This window comes from Rhineura floridana, chromosome 15 (assembly GCF_030035675.1).
Source record: "Rhineura floridana isolate rRhiFlo1 chromosome 15, rRhiFlo1.hap2, whole genome shotgun sequence".
In the NCBI taxonomy this organism is placed as follows: Eukaryota; Metazoa; Chordata; class Lepidosauria; order Squamata; family Rhineuridae; genus Rhineura; species Rhineura floridana.
In genome coordinates this window covers 5629585-5638047 of record NC_084494.1, presented here as the reverse complement: position 1 = coordinate 5638047, position 8463 = coordinate 5629585, and positions in this window count along the sequence as shown.

Genomic DNA, 8463 nt, shown 5'->3' with positions numbered 1-8463 from the left:
CCCAACCAGCACTGCTATGATGCTCCCATCAGCCTCAGCATTATGTGGCTGTGGCAGCTGGGCTGGTGGGACTTGTAGTCCAAACAGCTGGAGGGCACTTGGTTGGGAAAAGCTGCCTGAGAACATGCCCTTGACCCCTTCTGCAGCACCCTCTAAGGTTCTCCAGCAGATCAGTCAATATGTGCAAACCTCCTTTGAGGTGGGAAATGTGAACATTTTGCCATACAGGCCCGCCTGGTACCAACATGCTTATTCCTTTCCTATCCAGGCTTCTAAGGTGTACCTGTTTCTGGTGGGATGTCCCAAATCCGTGCTGAAGAGTGAGTGGGGCCCCGAACGTCCCCAGATCCCTGCAAAACATGCCCTTGATACTCTGCTGAAGGAGCATATATGCATCTTTTAAGGGAAGAAAACCTTGATTCAAGCCATGAATTTGCTAGGTGGCCATAGGCAACTTCTCTACATTTGCAATTTGGGATCATAATACTTGGTATAGTTTCTGTAAGGGTTATAAAGATCACATTATTTAAAAACCCAGAATGCTATACAAATGCTTCATCACGGGAACAACAGCAGCAGCAGCAGCAGCAACCACACACCTGGTTCAACCAAAGGCCTGACAATTGCGTCAACCAGGAAATTTTGTGCATGTGTTCAAGGCTGCTCCAAAAAGACTAGTCAACCTTGGCCCCGCCCCATCCAGGTGTGTGTGTGGGACAATCTCCCCTTTGTTGTTCCTAGTGCAACCTTTATCAGTATGATGGAAAGGGGGGGGAGAGTGAGAGCTTGATTTTGCTACGTAAAGAGGCTGTCTGCTTTCTCACCTCACCCCATCCAAGCTACCAATTGCCTCTCCTTAATCTATTAAATCCCTTGGCTTTGATACCGGATGAAAAGGTCACTTTTGCCTTCCAGAGAGATGAGCCAAAAGGAGGGTTGTTAGAGCTCTCCTCTCATGCTTCTAATGCTTGTGGCCCTTTTCCAGTTCTACCATGTTGACTTTTGTGAAGAATGGAACATAGGAAGCTACCTTCTTGTGTCAGACCCTTGGCCCAGCTAACCAGCCCTGAATCACAGGACTGCAGTCTAAGAAAGGGGCAGCAATTAACCGGTTATCCTGCTGCCTTAACAGGAAGCAATAAAAGGGGCAGAACCAGCAAGAAGGAAGCTACTAATTAACATTGCAAAGGGGCCCCTTTGCTAAACAGAACTTAAAGGTAAAGGTGTCCCCGCACTTATAGTGCGAGTCGTTTCCGACTCTTAGGGAGGCATCTTGCGACATTTACTAGGCAGGCCATATATATGGGGTGGGATTGCCAGTTCCTTCCTCTGCCTTTCTTTACCCCCCAGCATATGCCAGGTACTAATTTTACCGACCACAGATGGATGGAAGGCTGAGTGGACCTCGGCCCCTTTTACCAGAGATTTGACTTCCTCCTTTTGTCGGAATTGAACTCCAGCCATGAGCAGAGCTCAGCTGCGTTACTGCCGCTTACCACTCTGCGCCACGGAGAATCTTGAACAGAACTTACTAGTGAATAAAGACTATGGAAAGATCTTGATGATGGAGTCTGGTATTGCTGGATAATGTATTGTGTGGAACCACAGCTGTAACTCTGCTTTCAACTGACTATGGAAAGGGAATGCCTCAGCCTCCCAAAAGGTCTCTAGTGTAGGAGCAACCCACCTAAGGTGTGAGAACTTTACCTTTCAGCAGCAGTTTCCTTCAGTTCCACAGGCATTCTTAATAATACTGACTAATTTCTAGGAGGGAGCGGTGCATGGGGTGGGGGAGAGTGGTGATCCTACCCCAGGCATAGAAACTGCAAGTTGCAGCATTGCCAAATTCTCTTTAAATACATCTTGAGGGGAAATATCAATTTCGGAATTTGTAAGTGTGTAGAAATTTCTAGCTATGGTATGGAATAACCAAACTAATGCATTTGGGAGAAGGGTTGTAGCTTTCCATGCTGAAGATGGTTCAGTCCCCGACATCTCCAGGTAGGACTGGGAAAGACTCCTGCCTGAAACCCTAAAGAGACGCTGCCAGTCAGTGTAGACAATACTGAGGTACATGAATCAATGGCCTGACCCTGTGTACGTCGGCTTCCTATGCACCTGTGATGCAAGTGAAGAAGCACCACTGATGTCTGTTCGTTGCTGTAGTTGTGTTAAAACGTTCCCTTTTTATCCCTAAAATTATTTTTTCTGTCTCCCAGCAGAATTGAACAGCTCCCTGCTCTGCCCAATGAAAGCAGGTGAATTTCAGCGAATCAAAATTGAGCACAACAGTTAGTGTGGATGGCATAGGCAGGGGAGGTTCCAGGCGGCCTGTGCCCTTGGAAACAACTTCCAAAGATCCAAATGTCAGGAGGGCCAGATGCAAATGATCAAAAGCTCCAGAAGACAGACTGCTTGAGCTTAAACCTGTTTGGTTTAACCTGCCGGCTGCAACCAACTTCCTTCCTTAGTATTCCTCTGTGAATTTCAGTGTCAAGCACACTATAAATACTGAGCATAATTATTATGGCTTAAGCTGGCTTTTGCCGGCCTGGTTCCCTCCAGATGGCCTGACTCAGATGTAGTCCAGATATTTTGGACTACAAGTCCCATCAGTGCTGGCTGAAGCTAATGGGACTTGTAGTGCAAAACATTTGGAGGAAACCAGGTTGGCGAAGGCTGCTCTGAGCTAAGGTTGTGTACTGAAGCTTCTAAAGCAAGGGTAGCCAATGTTGTGCCCTCCAGGTGTTGTTGCACTACAACTCCCACCATGCCTGACCATTGACCATGCTGGTTGGGGTTGATGGGGGTTGGAGTCCAGCAATGTCTGGAAGGCACCACATTGGCTATCCTCATTCTAGAAGCTCTGCCTGGTATTCTAGTGTCAAGAAGTCAAAAGGGCTAAGAGGTCAAGGTGCTAATGTACAAAGCCCTAAATGACTTCTAAAATATCTGAAAGACCATCTCCTTCCCTACAGATCCTCTTGGTTATTCAGAACAGCAGAGGGGGGCCTCTCGATAGTTCCACCACCCTTAGAAATTCAGGAGGGTGGCCCAGGAGAGGGCTTTCTCCGTGGCAGCCCCAAAGTTGTGGAACCCCCTCTTTACAGAGCTGCATCTGACAACTTAGCTGTACAGTTTTCAACAAATGCTGAAGATGCACCTCTTCACCCTGGCTTTCGACACCTGAGATGTACGTGCCCTATTTTTGTGAGGTTTGTGATTTTACATTGTTTTTGTTTTGAATGATTAATTTTAAACTGTTGCAACCCACCCTGGAATCTCAGAGTGCGGACCGGATTAATAATAATAATAATAATAATAATAATAATAATAATGATAATGGCAGAAGGATTTCGATATGTGATGTGGTACAATGGGAATTTTCACAGCACATGAAGATGGTGGGGATTCCAGGGTGATAGTGTGACCTTCCAGTGCGTTCCAGTCCTGGTTATCCAGAAACATGGAGAACTTCAGCCCCACAGGGAAGGGACATACCTCAGTGGTGGCGTATCTGCTCGGAATGTTCCTTCCTTGAAACCCTGCAGAACTGCTGCCAGTCAGTGTAGACAGTACTAAGCTGGATGGAACAATGGTCTGGTTTGGTCTCCATGTTTGGTGGGGACCAGCACAGGAGGATCATTTGATAGCATCACCTTGTAGTGGTGAGTGGGCTTGCGTGTTCCAATGAACCCTGTGAGCGATGCCATCGGGAGTCATGTACTCCCAGCAGGGTCACCCATGGCGGTAAGGTCAAGGGAGAGGAACCAGACAAAGAACGATTCAAGAAAGTCCTCAACGGCATAACAGGCAGAGGATAACAATTTGTATGTTACAACAGCTGTGAAGGCGGATGAAGGCTGCAGCAGATAAAGGACTTCCAATTGTCATGGTACCCATGCCATTGGACCAAAGCCTTTTTCTGTCAAGATTGTGTGTTGATCGTGGTGCACCGATCTCCCCACATAAAACAAATTCACGCACAGGCGTCTTCCATAACAAAAGTCTCATGGTGATTGGCAAATGGCGATGGGGGCAGGACTGTGAAATCCAGAAGCCCCTAGTCATGGTCTGGTACATCAGCGGTGGATACAGATTCAGACGGATCCATTGTTAAAGACTATATTTTGGAAGACAATCTTACTTGGTCACGAGTGATCGCCAAGAAGAACACCTGGTTTCCTGCTGCAATGACAGAAGCATCCCAGGAGGGGGGAAAAGAGCTATCCCACACTCCCAGTTGGCTGGGCAGAGATGTGTCCTTAGAGAGCCATCCGGGCCAAAGGCCAGCCAGCCCAACCACCTGCTGCAAGTGTGGAAGGAGGACCCCCAAAGCAGTCGCCCGCAAAGTAGCTCACAGAACCAGAAAATGCAACAGAACGAAGTGAGCAGAAAGCGGGGGGGGGGAACTACAGGAAGGTGGTCATTGAACAAACCATGTGTGTCCTCTTGCTAGAAATGGCACATTCATACTCTTGGCTTGGCGCTTCAGTACACAACAGAAATGCCTGTGAGCAAGCAGTCCCTTTCCCCATAACGGGATGGATTTCCTGCAACCTCCCCTTACTTCCCAATGCTGAACCAAGGTCTTGGCTGACCCAAATGCCCAAGTGGTCACTGGAGATGACATGATTGCAGGGGGGAGGCATGTGAATGAAGTGGCCTGCAATCCAAAAGGCACTCTCCAGGCAATATGGCAGCCGCTGCTTAGGTGTGGGCAACCTGTAGCCCTCCACCTGTTGTCAGACAACAACTCCCATCGGTTCTGACCATTGGCCATGCTGGTGAGGGTTGGTAGTAGTCCAGCACCTTCTGGAGAGCCAAAGGTTGCCAACCCCTGGCTGCCCCAGCAGACTTTGCAACATTGCAACCTTGTGGGGTGGCCACATGCTTTCTGAGCTGTTGTGTGTTTTTAATTTCCTTCAGTGGCGTAGTGGTTAGAGTGTTGGACTAGAACCTGGGAGACCAGGGTTCGAATCCCCACACAGCCACGAAGCTCCCTGGGTGACCTTGGGCCAGTCACTGCCTCTCAGCCTCAGAGGGAGCCAATGGTGAAATCACCTCTGAATGGCCCTTACCATGAAAACCCCATTCGTAGGGTCGCCTTGAGTTGGAATCGACTTGAAGGCAGTCCATTTCCATTATCCTTCAGGGATCTCAAGGTGACATACAGGATTCTCCTCCTTGCTACTTTATCCTCAGAACAGGTTATGAGCCAGGTTAGGCTGATAGCGACTGGCCCAAGGTCACCCAATGGACTTCATAGCTGAGTGCAGATTTAAACTCATCTCCCAGATCCTAGCCTAACCACTCTAACCACTACCCCATGCTGCACCCACTCCCAGCTGGAAGGTGCCGCCACTGAGGTGGGCATTAGGCCAGGGCCGGCCCTACCATTAGACAAAGGGAGGCAATTGCCGAAGGTGGCTGTGGGGCAGATGGGGAGGCAGGAGGGGCTAGCCAGTCCCCTCTGTGGGAGGACAGAGTTGTGCTGCTCCACAGCCTGGCCTGGCCACCCCAAACTAACCTGCTGCCTCCGATCTAGCGGAGGGCGCCATCCCATCACCACGGTCGGCTTCTGTACAGAAAATGGGCAGGAGGCGCCATCTTGTCCTTCATAGAATAGGTGAGTTGGAAGGGGCCTATAAGGCCATCCAGTCCAACCTCCTGCTCAATGCAGGAATCCAAATCAAAGCACTCCCGACAGATGGCTGTCCAGCTGCCTCTTGAAGGCCTCCAGTGTCGGAGAGCCCACTACCTCTCTAGGTCATTGGTTCCAGTGTCGTATGTCGCCTCAGGCAGCAACGCATCGTGGTCTGGGCAGGTCAGCTGAGAGATGGTGAGTGGCCAATGATCTTCATGACTGACTGCGGATTTGCACCCTGGTCTTCGGGGTCTAGCACTCTAATCATTACACCTCACAAGTTCTCGCAGGGTGATATTTGCAGAATGAGTGCATCAGAGTTGTCACCCACACACCTACCCACCCACTGCAGGCCCCGGTGCTGTGGCTGCCCTCTCAGAGTGAGCTCTGCTAGGAACATTCCCCATGTCTGCGCTGGATAGCGAGCGCAGGGTGCTGCTGGGCAGACTCACCCCACGTTGTGCTGAAAACCGTTGAACACCCTGAAATTATTTTTGTCTGTGTATTTATATACATAGCACCACCACGAGAGAGAGCTGATGCAGCGTCGTGATTGACTAACACAGCCTAACCCTATGCACATTTGCGCAGAAGTAAGCCTTGCTGGGTTTAATGGTGCCTACTCCCGAGTTTGTGAATACAGGATTGCCACAGTGGGATTAGGAACATGCCAAGCTGCCTTGGAAGAGTCAGACCCTTGGCCCATCCACCGCAGTATTGCCACTCCCAGTGTTTCCCAACATGTGGGTCGTGGCCCGCAAGTGGGTCACAAAGCCTGCACAAGTGGATGGCGGGCTTTATAAAAATGGACATGGACTGCCTTCAAGTCGATCCTGACTTATAGCAACCCTATGAATAGGGTTTTCAAGGTAAGCGGTATTCAGAGGGGGTTTACCATTGCCTCCCTCTGAGGCTAAGAGGCTGTGGCTGGCCCAAGGTCACCCAGTGAGCTTCATGGCTGTGTGGCGATTCGAACCTTGGTCTCCCAGGTTGCAGTCCAACACCTTAACCACTAGACCACACTGGCTCTCATGGGCTTTATAAGTAAACACAAAATAATGATTTGCTTGTAGCGCTGAACTGGTATGATGAATAGCTCTTTAACAACCTTTTGTTTTGTTGGCATACAATGCTGTGTTGACTGTTGTACCGAATGTCAGAAAGGCTTGAGTCTTACATTTTAACACTTGGGAACCGCTCTCTGGTGGCTGGAGGCAGAGAAGGCCTAAGGTCCAAAATTCATGGCGTCACAATAAATTGGTGGGTCACCATGCCGAGCACATTTGGGCTGCCATACCAACAAGGGTTTTAGACAGGGGACATTCCCAGTCCTACCTGGAGGTGCCGGGGGCTTGAACCTGGGGTCTTCTGCACAAAAATCAGATGCTCTCCCATCAAGCTGTGGCCTTCCCTGGCCCTGGCAGGAGACTGACCTGTGAACCTGGGTGCCTGAGGTTTAAATCGCATCTCCGCCATGACCTGATTAGGTGGTCTTAGGTAAGCCACTCTTGCTTGGCCCCCATATATGCAATACAGGGATAGCAGTACTGAACGACCTTATAGGGTTGTTGCGAGCAGGGGTGTAGTCATCCAGGGACTCGGGGTGTGTGTGTCTTAGACCCGTTACTTTCTTGGGAGCAGGGTCCCAACAGGGTCCCTATGTCTCCAGCATCCTATGAGCCAATCAGCATGAAAGGAGAATGCCACTGAGAATAGCTTTCTAGCCTGCTTCCTTGTCCTTTCCTGCTGATTGGGGCCAATTGGAGTGAAAGGAGGTGAGTCAGCCATTGAGAAGACTCTTCTCAGTAGTTAACAAACTCCCCTTTCATGCCGATGGTTGTTGTGAGAGAAGGCATTAACAAAGATAAAGAAGCAGAAAGCAGTATTCAAACCCGGACATGTTGTTCTATAATATTAGGTTGGATAATCTTAGGAGGAATGTGGCCATGAGGGGGTGTAGCTGTGACTATCATGAAGGGACCCTGCACTTTTGAATTTGCCACTACACCACTGGTTGTGAGGATGACTGAGAGTATACATGGAGTGTGTGGCACATTCTAAAGTCCTATATAAATGCTAAGCATTTTAACCATTGTTCTCAGAGGAGACCCATTAAAGTCAATCAGCTTAAGTCCATTCATTTCCATAGATCTACTCTAAGTATGACTAACATTGAACATCACCCAATATCTATATGTGGTGTTTTGCACCATCGGAAAATAGATATCCCTGCTCCAAGGAACTTACAATCAAAAGCTGACAATATTGGGGGGGACAGGGGAGAGGGAGTAAAGGGAGGTATAAACAATGGAAGGATGGTTTGGGAGGAGCTGGCGCCCCCCTCCCCCAGTTGGCAGCACTCTCTCCTCCTCCCCATTTGTGGCTTCAGAAGACTCCTGCAGTTTCAGCTTGGCTTTCTCCCTGTTGGAATCCACTCCCTGGAGAGATCTAATTAGCTAATTCTGTTGCTATTTTTAAATCTAAATGGAAGGCTCCCTCGCTTTCTTTTCCCCCTTTATCCCAAGCATCAGCATTTGCGCAGCACCAATTCCGCTCCCCTAACTCAGTTAAGAGCTAAGACACTTGGAAACGGTGCGAGCTCAATGGATAAATCAATTGTGATGGAAGGGGAAGGCTTTAAAAAACATTTTTAATAGCCAACTCAGTCAGCTAACCAAGGTCGGCAGCAGAATAAGGTCCCTGGCTTTTGATTTTATCAGCCATCCATTTCAGTTTCTCTGAGCTCTTTGGACGAAGGCAGCTCTCTGGATCCTGTGCCTTGAACTATCTCCGCACGTAATAAAACTGCATTGGGC